Raw genomic sequence first — 12,792 nt, forward strand, 5'->3', positions numbered from 1 at the left:
TATTCCATTAGAGCTTATTTTCTACGTGTAAAATTATATATCCTTCTGAATTTTGTCTATATTTTCATTATAACTTATAAGGTTGAGTATTTTCCCATAGATTTCAAGATATTTATTTTTCCTATCTAGCAATGCCTATTTATGTCATCTGCCCATTAATGTTCTCCTTTGTTAATTTTAAAAAAGATTTATACCTATATTCTAATTATTAATTCTTTGTTAGTTGTATGTACTGAAAATATCTTCTACTGATTGTGGCTTGACATGTAACCTTCTATGATGAGTTTTGAGTACTAAAACTTAATTATAATGTAGTTGAATTAATTGATTAGCTTGTATATGGTTTGATTTTTTATCTTGTTAAAAAATGTTTACCTTAGGATTTTTACATCTGTATTCATTAGAGATATTTGTCTGTTTTCTTCACTCTTTTGTGTCTTACTCTTGCCAGGTCTTGGTAACAGGGTTCTGTTGACCTCACAAAATGTGTTAGGAAGATTTGTTGCCTCTTCTTTAATATTTTGGAAGAATTTGATAAGGAAAGGCATCAAATTTTTTTTGAGTGGTTGATAGAATTTGCTAGTGAAGCCATCTGGTCGTAGACTTTTTCTTTTGGGGATGTTTTTGATGGTTGTTTCAATTTCCTCACTATTGACATGTTCATTTAAGTTTTCCAATTCTTCATGAGTCAGTCTCGAAATGTTACATATTTCTAGGCACTTATCCATTTCTTCTAAGTTATTGAATGTTGTGGCATATAGTCTTTCATAGTATTCTATTATGATCCTATGTATTTCTGTGATGTCTGTGGTGTAACTTCTCTTTAATTTATGATTTTGAGCTTTTTCTCTTTTTTCCTTCGTGGTTCTAGCCAGGGGTTTGTCAATTTTACTAATCTCTTCAAAGAACCTGCTCTTGTTGTATTAATTTTTGTATAGTAGTCTTTTTGTTCTCTATATCATTCAATTCTGCTCTAATTTTTATTTCACTTCTTATGCTGACTTTGGGCTGCTTTTATTTTTATTTTTCTAGTTCTTTAAGATATAATGTTAGGTTGCTCATGAGAATTTTCTCATTTCTTGAGATAGGCCTGTAATGATACAATACTTCACTCATACTACTGCTTCTGCTGCATCCCAAAAGTTTTGATATGCTGTATTGTCATCCTTATTTGTCTCTCTATATATTTTGATCTCACCTTTTATTTCTTCCTTGGCCAAGTCATATTTTTTAGCCACTCTGGAAAACAGTTTGGAAGTGCGTCAAAAAAATTAAGTATAGTTACCATCTGACTCAGCAAACCCTCTTCTGGGTATCTACATGAAAACTTTGAAAACATTTATCTGCAAAGACACATGCACCCCTATGTTCATTGCAGCATTATTCATGGTGGCCAAGACATAGAAAAACAGAAGTGTCCTTCAATAGAGGATTGGATAAAGAAGATGTGGTACATATATACGACGGAATACGACTCAGCCATAAGAGAAGATGAAATACTCCTACTTGTGACCACATGGATAGACCTTGAGAATATCATACTAAATGAAATAAGTCAGAAAAAGCTAAGAACCATATGATTTCACTCATATGTGGAATATAAAATTGAAAGAAACAAATGAACAAACAAGAAACAAACAAAAACTCATTGACCTAGGCAATAGTATGGTGGTTACCAGAGGGAAGGGGGTTGGGAGGGCAAAAAAGGATTAAGGGGGTCAAATATATGATTATGGAGGATGATTTGACTTTGGGTCATGGGCATACAATACAATGTGAAGATCATGTATCAGAATTATATACTTGAAGCCTATATAATCTTATTATCCAACTAGAGGCCTGTGCACAAAATAGGTGCACTTGGGGGGTCCCTCAGCCCGAACTCTGCCCTCTCTCAGTCCAGGAGCCTTCGGGGGATGTCCTACTGACAGCTTAGGCCCATTCCCCATAGGGAGTGGGCCTAAGCTGCCAGTTGGACATCCTTAGCGCTGCCGCCCCTCCACTCACCAGCTATGAGCCCTGCTCAGGGTTTCTGGCTGAGCAGCGCTCCCCCTGTGGGAACACACTGACCACCAGGGGGCAGCTCCTGCATTTGTTGTCTGCCCCTGGTGATCAGTGCGCATCATAGCAACTGGTCGTTCTGCCATCCAGTCAATTTGCATATTAGCCTTTTATTATATAGGATGTCACCCCAATAAATTTAATCAGAAGTAAAAAATGTTTATCTTAGGGGAAATATATGTTTCTTCTATTTCCTTTTTAAATATTTAAAGTTCTTCCATTCATATTTAAATTTTGATCTATCTGGAATTATGTGTGAGTTATATTAGGTAGGAATCTGAGTTAATTTTTTTTAATATGAATAACCAATTGTGCCTACTACATGTATTAAGTAATCCAACCTTTTACACACAGATTTTCCCCATTTGCAATGCTTTCTTAATCACAGATTAAATTCACATATGTGAATATATCTATTTCTCTGCCTCTATTCTGTTTCCTTAGTTCAATTTTCCACCCATGTGCCTATGCCACAAATCTTAATTACTTACCTTTCAAATACCTCAATACTGGTAGGAGAAGACATCTCATCTTTTCAATCTTCTTTAGGAAGCTTTAGTTTTATTTGACAATTTTTTTTTCTCTTACAACCAACTATGTTCTGCATAAGTCCCTACATCCAAACACTTAAACAAAGACCAGGTAGAATTTTAATTGGAATTCCATTGAATTTGTAGATTAATTTGAGAAGAGTTAGTATTTCTTTATATTGGCTTTTTTTGTATTTTTTCTTTATTGATTAAGGTATTACATGTGTCCTTATCCGCCCATTGCCCCGACCACCACCCCCACTCATGCCCTCACCCCCATGGTGTCTGTGTCCATTGGTTATGCTTATATGCATGCATACAAGTCCTTTGGTTGTATATTGGCCTTTTAAAAATATTTTTTAAAAAAGTTGGACAAATTCAACTGGACATTCATTGATTAGGATAAAAAAAGACATATTTGCTATGTCATGGTTGCCCTCCAAGCAAGGACTATGTTTATCTGTCCTAATAGAGACCCAGAATCTAGAATTGCAGTCAAAATTTGTATCACAACCTGCTTAAATTTCTGGTAATTTATTATCATTTTCTATAGCTTGGGCACTGTCCAGTCTCGTGGAGTAAATAGTGACATGCTTTGAGCCGCTGTTCCTGAAACTCTCAAGCCTTTCAAGGGCATGCTAATGACTAAAGTCACTTAGGAATGTAAAATTGCTTTTAGTTTAAAATTTGAATGAGTATGAAGGGGCATTTCAAAATCTTCCATCTGGGCTTTCCTTTATAATATTTTATTCCAGTATGGAAATTCTGTCTATTACTAAGTATATTGACAACACTAAATATGCAGGAACTGTGGGGAAAAGCAAAACAAAACATAGTTTTGTGACTAATCTACTGAATTTAAATAATCTTGTCTTTTCACTGGTGGAACAGAGGTATTTCAAAGATAATCATAAGTTCAGGGCCAATATCAAATAATCTCTGAAAGGTCTGCATATCTTCCTTTCATCAGTGAAGTCATACTGGCAAATGGCCTCAGATCCCTCTGAGGAGACTTCAGGAAGAAACATATAACACATGTGACTATATTGCGAGGTTCTACTTCAAAGGCTCTAGCAATCTTTCAGTTGAGGGACTGAGTGTGTGACAGAGCTTAGGTCTGAAGTTGTCTAAAAGCCTAGGAATCCCTACAAAGGCAAGTTAAATCATATTTCTGTCCTGCAGATGTATATATAAATGTAAAGTAGCACCATAACAGATTATCCATATAATTTATTTCTAGTAACCCATCATTGATTAGCCAAAGATAATCTGTGAATCAATCCAACAATCACCATTCCGTTTCTATGATATGTATAATTATTTGCTCAATTTTTTTTATCTGATAGGCAAACAAATTCAATAAGCTTTATCTATCATTGAATCCCATTATCCTAATTCATATCAGGGAACCCAACTTCATGCATCATTCTACATTGTTATCTCCAGCCTATAAAAGATAATCACCATAGAGCTTATAAAGACACTAGTGCCTCCTCACCAATCCTGTGCTTAATGTTGGTGAGTACAGTACCCTCCTGGGTGAATGGACTTTCTTCTTAGCTGATGAAATGCCCTCCTATAATCTCTGAATATAGAAATGAAGGAGTAACTGGGCAGTTTATGTACAATTGATTCCTTCAAATATTTCCATAACAATGAGCCTATGAACTGCTACCTCTATTATATAGAAAAAAGAAACAACAAACAAACAAAAGAAACCTCTGCCAAATCTACTCTAATCTTCTAAGCTAAAATTAAGTCCTGTCTTTGATTAGCTAGCATATTTTCATCGATCCACATGCTCATATTAGCATATTAAATCTTCCCTCCCAATCCATGACAATGTTAGCTCATTTAAGACTTATGTTTATTCTCTGATTGTCCTACCAATTTTGTGGCAACGTAAGTTGGTGGTCTTTATAATTCTTTTAGGATATAGGTTATCTGTTCCCAGTTAAGTTTTTCATCTCTCATCAGCAAAGATGGAATGTAATTCTCCCTATGGGCTAGAACCAGTGAAAAATGTTTGGGAGTGGTCAGGGAAAATTGGCAACAGTTCATAAGTCATATTTTTTCAGTGGCATTTAGGGGAAGTCTTGTTATGCAGAGAAGTACAGATTCCCTTTGACACAGGATAAGTTTTGCTTCTACTAGAAAGGGGATTTTTCTTTGGGTGGTGGGCACAAGGGGCAATATACAGCTCTTGTAACATAGAAACCCACACCTGAAACCTACATGTTCATGTTGACAAATGTCACACCAATAAATTTAATAAAAAATAAAAAGAAAGGGAGATTAAAGTGAATACAGATATCTAAGTTCTTTAGTCATATTTCCCCCCTGTGTACAGAGGACATAAACTCCTTAAAATTACTATACAGACTATAGTGGTTTGCTGCTGTTGCTTAGCAAAAATCATGAAAACTCTGTGGTTAAAAATAGCAATCATTTGTTGTTATTTGCATATCTGTGGTCTCCTATAATTTAGCTAATGTACATAGGTTAAGTTCATCTAGGTTTCTCTTGCACCTGGCTAACGCGGGAAGAGTTTTTATAAGGCTGTTATGTCAGCTGAAATAGCTCTACTCCCAGTGTCTCTTATCCTTACTAGATTAGCATATTGTTCTCATGGAGTGGCAGAGGTTCAAGAGAATAAGCAAAAAACATGAAAACCTTCTTAAGCCCTATGCTCTGAAAATAGCATCCTTCCTCCTTTACTTATAGATCACTGTCCAAAAACAGAATCGTGACCAAGCCTGCAAGTGTGGGGCTCTGGCCAGGAAAAAGAGTGGTAAAGAATTAATATTTTTTTTAAAAAATGCTATCAACTGAGCAGAAGATGTGATTATTAACTGGATAATGGGCCCACAGAAATTATGCAGACTGAAGTATGGGGCATTAACTGCCTGGCATTTTCAATTTGCCCTGCATGGGACCCAAGTGATAGCTCTGAGTTGGAGACTGGCATGAAATAAATAATAGAACCAAAATGACCTAAAAAATCTAAATGAAGACTTTTCATTTGAATTTATTATATGGCTTCTGAAGACTACTTTCCCAAGTTTCAGCATGAGATCTCAAATTGCTATAGAATGAAGCCAGCCCCAATGCCCTCTACTTAAAAGAGAACCCATGTGATGTATTCATGAACACAAGAACAATGAATTCATTTACAGAGAGCTGAATTGATTATAGGGTTGATATTCACCCTTCAATCTTGCTGATGGCAGCAAAGTATGTCTCAAACTGAGAAAAATCCTAAAAAGCTTGATGGAAAATAACCAACTATCAATGGTGATTACCCTGACAGCTCCACATGCAGATTGCTGAATAGTTTTTGTGAATATTAATCTTCAAGCCCGACTCATGTTAGGAAAAACTGCTGCCAATACAATGTATTGACTGAACCATGAGTGAAATACAAACTCGATGTGACATGAAACAGATGTTGGAGGCCTCTGGATATGAGTTTTGACCTTCTGAGTAGTGTTGTACTCCACAGTGCTGGCACCTTGTTCCAGAAGCCCTCCCCAGAGGTCAGAAAGGTAAGGAAGGAATGGAGGTGTCCAGCCTCGATTCAGAGACGGTCTTTGAGGAGGATGGTGCAGTAAACAGGAGATATTTGGAAACCAAAGGTAATTTACATCTGATCTCGCCTCCAACTGCCCTCTCCTGCTGGCCTGATCTCACCCCCAACTGCCCTCCCCTGCAGGTCTGATCTCGCCCCCAACTAGCTCTGCCTTGGCCCCACCACCATGGCTTTGTCCAGGAGGAAGTTGGACATCCTGAAGATGGCCGGTCGAAAGGGTCTAATTAGCATATTACCCTTTTATTAGTATAGATAATAATAAAAGCGTAATATGCTAATAGGACCGGATGAACTTACTGACAAAGCCGGGGCTGCGAGGCAAGCCTGGGACCTGGGTGCCTGCTGGCAGCCAGAGGGAAGCCCAGGTTTTAGGTGCCTGCTGGCAGCTGGATGGAAGCCTGGTTCCCGGGTGCCAGAGGGATGCTGGTTCCAGCAGCCAGGGGAAGCAAGGCCTACTATTGCACAGATTTGGTGCATCAGGCCTCCAGGATAGGATAAACAGAAAACTATATGTAATTTACTATAAATAAACTTACTATAAATAAATTTACTATAAATAAATATATATGAATATATAATCCTTAAATGTTTACTGAAATATGTGATGAATGGAAAAAAAGTATTAGAATAATATATGCAGCATATTATCTAGAAAACTACTTTTTAAGAAACTTCCAAATTATCTTCTAAAGTGACTGTATCATTTTGCATTTCCATCAGAAGTGAATGAGAGTTCCTATTGTGTTTTATGTTCTCATGAGCATTAGGTATTGTCAGTGCTATGGAAATTTAGCTATTCCAAGGGTTGTATATTGGTATGTCATTGTAGTTTTAATTGCACTTCCTCAATAACATATGGTGTGGAGCACCTTTTCCTATGCTTGTTTTACATCACTATGACTTCTTTGTTTAGGTGTCTGTCTGTTCATGCCCATTTTTAATTAGGTTGTTTGTTTCATTATTGTTGAGTTTTAAGAGTTCTTTGCATATTATGCATAACAGTCCTTTATTAGATATGTCTTTTGCAAATATTTTCTTCTAGTCCAGAGATCCTCAAACTTTATAAACAGGGGGCCAGTTCACTGTCCCTCAGACATTCCACACATGCGCACTGCGAGCCCGGGATGAGTTGGCTGCTAAGCAGGACAGGCAGCGGCAGCAAAAACACCCGGCGGGCCGGATAAATGTGTTCGGCGGGCCGCATGTGGCCCACGGGCTGTAGTTTGAGGACCCCTGTTCTAGTCCATAGTTTGTCTTATCATTGTCTTGCTATTGTCACAGAACAGAATTTTTTAATTTCAATCAACCCCAGCTTATCAATTCTTTCTTTCATGGATCATGCCCTTGGTGTCATATTTAAAAAAATAAATGCAGTCATTCAGATTTTCTCCTTTTTTATCTTCAAGGACTTTTCTACTTTTTCATTTTGCATTAGGTATGTGATCCATTTTTGTATTAATTTATATGAAAAAGTGTGACGTTTGTGTCTAAATTCTTTTTCTTCACATACATATTCAGCTGTTCCAGTACAATTTTGAAGAGACCATCTTTTTTCTATTGAATTGCCTTTGCCCCTTTGTCTAAGTTCAGTTGACAATATTCGTGTGGGTCTACTTCTGGGTTCTCCATTGTGTTCCATTGATCTATTTATCTGTTCTTTTAATAATGACACATTGTCATGATTACTATAGCCTTGTGGTAAGTCTTGAAGTGAGGCAGTGCCAGTCCTCCAATTTGTTCTTATAAATATCATGTTCCCTTCAACATTGTATTCAGTATTCAGGGTCTTTTTCCTGTACACATAAACTTTGGGATCATTTTGGCAATATCTAAAAAATAACTCCCTGGGATTTTGATTATGATTTCATTGAATCTAGAGATCAATTGATATCTTGACAATATACAGTCTTTCTGTAAATGAACATGAAATGTCCTTATTTAGTTTTATGCTGTTTTTTATGTGTTTTTTTTTTATTGTTTTTAATCCTCACCCAAGGATATTTTTTCCATTGAGAGAGAGTAGAAGGAGGGACAGGAAGAGAGAAACACAGATGTGAGAGGGACACATTAGTTGGTTGCCTTCTGCAATCACCCGAGCTGGAGCCTGGAAAGGAACTCACAACTCAGGTATGTGCCCTTGACCGGGAATCAAACCCACAACCCTTTGGTGCGCAGCCCAGCACTCTAACCACTTAGCAACACTGGCCAAGGTTATTTAGTTGTTGCTTTTATTTGTTTTGTTTATCAGAGTTTTGTAGTTTTAAAAAAACAAACAAAACAATATAGTTTTATTTATTTCAGAGAGGAAGGGAAAAGCAGAAATAGAAACATCAATGATGAGAATCATTGATTGGCTGCCTCCTGCCATCCCCCACTGGGGATTGAGCCCACAACCTGAGATGTGCTCTGACCTGGAATCCAACCATGACCTTCTGGTTCAGAGATTGACACTCAACCATTGAGCCATACCAGCCAGGCTATCATTTCTTTATATGAGTTGTGGGCAGATAATATTAGATTTATAGCTAATTATTTAATCTTAAGCTGGTAATGATATTTAATAAAATATTAAAACATACTTTGAAGAATGCATACCATCCTAAGATAATGATCTTCTTTTTGTGAAGAATATTGGAGATTAATTAACATGGGTATATAAAAATAGGCTTTAGATATGTTCATTATGTATATTTTCCTTAAAAATTATTTAGCAACTTGGAAAAATATTAAAATGAATTAAATATGGTGATGGGTACATGGGCATTTATTATTCAATTATCAAAAAATGACTGTTTGAATTGTTATGGTAAAAAAGCCATTTTCAGTGCAATAAAATGTTTAAAAGGTAAAAAATAACTATGAACAGCTGAAAAACTACTAATTACAGTTTTATATAGCTTTTGTTTTACAGAATTGTGTTTTTTGATTAAACTTTTTTTGGTTAATTTTAGAATTGACTTACCCATTAGAAATCTTTGAAATAATCTAAAAACTCAACACCAATTGTATACTTATTACAAATTAAACTATAGACACCCAATGAAAACATTAAAATAATAACTATTACATAATATACTTCATGATTATGTCTATGTTTTTAATCTGCTTCATTCACTCTTTTGGTTTTTGAAACTAAAGCCTGAAACAATTAATAATTCATCCTAATGATGTCACTTAAAAATGAATTCCTTGATATATGACAGTGTGTGGATGACAGCCTCCGTTTGTTTTCAAAATTATTGCAAAGCTGGGCACTGGAATTGACATTTTCTGACTCTGGATAACATATGTTATTCAATAGAACTAATGTCTTTTTAAGCCATAACAATCAGTTCACTTAGGTCAGTGACAATAATATTGATCTACTAAAAATTTATATGTAAATAGAGAATTCACCAGAACAATTACAGTAACACTGGCTGGTCCATTCAAAGAATATAGAAGAAAAAAATGTTTTAAATATTTGCCTGATATTACTATAACCAAACCATTACCAACAAAAATATTGTAACCAGTCAGTATTTGACATTTATGAATTTATCAGTTCTTTAGTTACAAAGTTGAAAATCATTATTTAATGTGCACTTAAGTAGAAAATCATTAGTCAAAGTACTTTTTAAAATAAGTTGTTTGCTTAGAAACCAGTTATTAATGCAAATGAACTCTATTCCACTGAACATAACAGCATTATTTCAGATGAAATCCACATCCATTTGCAGTAAAATTATAATAGTTTCACACAAAGACTATTTTAAAGATAGCCATTCTCTGGAATAAATATTTTGGGTAAAAAATAGTTTACTTTTCTTTTTTGCTTGAGGTACACAGAATATATTGTGCATCTTAAAGTACAGAATCTTAAAGATGCTGAATAAATTGAAACAAACAAAATAAACCACATATCTGAACATATGCAATATTCTCTTAGATTAATATTAAATTTAATATTTTATGTGCAAATTTTTAAAAGACTATAATTATTTTGCATTATATAGCATACTTAAATATAACTGTTTTGTTAAAAATGAAAACTTATAGAACAGATACATTTTATATCATATTTTATAACTGATTAAAATTAAAATATATTATCTAAGGGATTTATTTAGCTTCTTTATAAAATTTTTATATGAGAATCTTTATGTTGCAGATATAATAGACTGTTCATATTCTTTTTCTATTTTTTATTAAATTTATTGGGTGACATTGGTTAATAAGATCATATAGGTTTCAAGTGTACACTGCTACGATACATGATGTATATATTTCATTGTGTGCCCACCACCCAAAGTCAAATCGTGACTTGATTTTGTTCATGTTCTAATGATTTTTTTTCTTCTGTAACTTGTTCAACTTTTATTTTTCCCAGTAGTAAGAGGAATAGGATTTAAATTTATGTCTTGTGGTTCCAATGCTAAAAAGGCCTTTTTTATACACGAAAATTGTACCAGACATTTCCCAGAAAGCTCCCAATCACCTTATTCCAATGGAGTTGAATTCTTTCTGTTAATTTTATTTTAATATTATATTTTAATCTTTAGTGTTGAGAGTATTACAAATGTCCCCCCTTTTTCCCTCTTGCCCTCCAGCCATCCAGTTCTCACCCCACCCCAGGCCTTTACCACTGTCTTACCTGTGTTCATGGGCAATGGGTATATGCATATAAGTTCTTAAGTTAACCCCCCCCCCCCCCATTTCCCCTTTTCCTCTGAGATTCCTCAATCTATCTCATGTTTTCCTACCTCTGGTTCTATTTTATTCATCGGTTTATTGTGTTCATTAGATTTCACATATAAGTGAGAAAATATTATTCATTATAAAGAACTGTGGCTTAGAATTGCGGTTATGGAATCACAAGAATTTTATTTAAATTGCTTTAAATATATCCTGAATTCTGTCAAATTTTGAATTGCTATAATGGGCAAAGAATTTCTAATATAAAGTTTCATCACTGAGAGTTTACAGTTTAATTTTTGTCATTTGACTGTATGTTTTTATAAAATGATCTATTGAAAAAATCATCTATCAAATACTACAAATAAATATTTAAATAAAAACCTCAATACAATGTACAGATGATATGTTGTATAATTGTGCATCTGAAATATATAATTTTGCTAACCAGTGTCACCCCAATAAATTAATAAAAAGAAAATGAATTGAAAAAAATATTTACTACATCTTAGAACTTGTAATATGATTTAATCAACATAGTGGTTATATTTTAAAATAGCTCAGCTTTCCAGAAGCATAGAAACAATATTTTTTTCTTTTTAATTTCTTTCTGAGACAAGGTGAAAAGAAGATACTAGAATAATATAAAGGATAATATAAAGCAGGGGCTCACTTTAGAGCTGTAAGCTTCTGTGATTATCTTACATTTTTTCATCTCCTTTCATTAAGGCAATATTACTTTATGAAAATCAGAGTTACTCTTTTTTTTCTGTACTTTATTTTAGTGTATTAAATTTTCTTCAGAAGTCACCTGTTAAAATGCTTTTTACTGATTGGAAAATATCTTTAAAACCTATCTGGAAAAATTCAACTCACTATCAAATTTTTAAAAATTTAAACAAAAATGTTCAATACCTTGACAACCTACTTTAGTTTAATTCCACTAAAACTTTTGAAATAAAAGTTTTGAATTTAAATTAGAACTTTTCATTTTATCAAAAATATATTACATATTTGATGGTCTTAATTGTTCCTTTGAAGCAGGATATTTAAATTATGAATATCTTTGTTTTAAGAGTTGTTAAAATATGGTTTCTCCAATAGAAAGAAATATTTTAGAGACTTTTAACATACAATGCAATAATTATTATAAAACCAGAGGCTCCGTGCATGAATTTGTGCACAGTTGGGGTCCCTTAGGGTGGCCTGTGGGGATTGGGCCGAAACCCACAGTCCAATGCCGCCTGTAGCTTCTACCTGCCGCTCCCGCTCATCCCGCCCCACTGCACCTGATGCAGGCTCGTGCCCAATCAATCAGTCTCTATCAGGAGATGCTCACGCTGCTGCAGCGGTGCTCGCCAGCCACAAGCCCTCCTTCTGGTGCCCTCCCAAAGGGTGTGGCCTGCAGGATCAGGCCAGAACTGGCTCTCCAATATCCCCCGAGGGGTCCCAGGCTGCTAGAGGGTGAAGGCCAGGCCGAGGGACCCTACCAGTGCACTAACGGGACCTCGGAGGGACCTCGGGAGGACTCCAGGGTGTGTCCAGCCTTGTCTTGCCCAGTTCCAATCAGGGCCGGCCAGCAGAAGAGGGACACAGCAGGTTGGCCAGCCGGACCGTGGGAAGGCTCCAGGGTGTGTCTGTCCCATATGGCTCAGTCCTGATCAGCCGGACCCCAGCAGCAAACTAACCTACCAGTTGGAGCATCTGCCCGCTGGTGGTCACTGCACGTCTTAGCGACTGATCGACCAGTCAACTATCTGCACCTTGGTGGTCAGTGCAAGTCATAGTGAGCAATTGAGTGGCCTTATCATTAGCATATCATTAGCATATTACACTTTGATTGGCTGAATAGTTGACCGGTCACCAGACACTTAGCATATTAGGCTTTTATTATATAGGATAACTGGGTCCATAAGATGTTAATAAAAATCAAGGTTT

At 35.5% G+C, this 12,792-nt stretch overlaps 1 protein-coding gene across 1 annotated transcript in view; it reads left to right on the plus strand.

Moving 5' to 3' along the window:
- The window catches only part of EYS (eyes shut homolog), a 1,239,289-nt gene that overhangs the window by 394,495 nt on the left and 832,002 nt on the right, over positions 1-12,792 (plus strand).

This window comes from Myotis yumanensis, unplaced genomic scaffold (assembly GCF_028538775.1).
Source record: "Myotis yumanensis isolate MYYU_CA2020_CCGP unplaced genomic scaffold, mMyoYum1.0.hap1 SCAF_6, whole genome shotgun sequence".
NCBI classification, from domain to species: Eukaryota; Metazoa; Chordata; class Mammalia; order Chiroptera; family Vespertilionidae; genus Myotis; species Myotis yumanensis.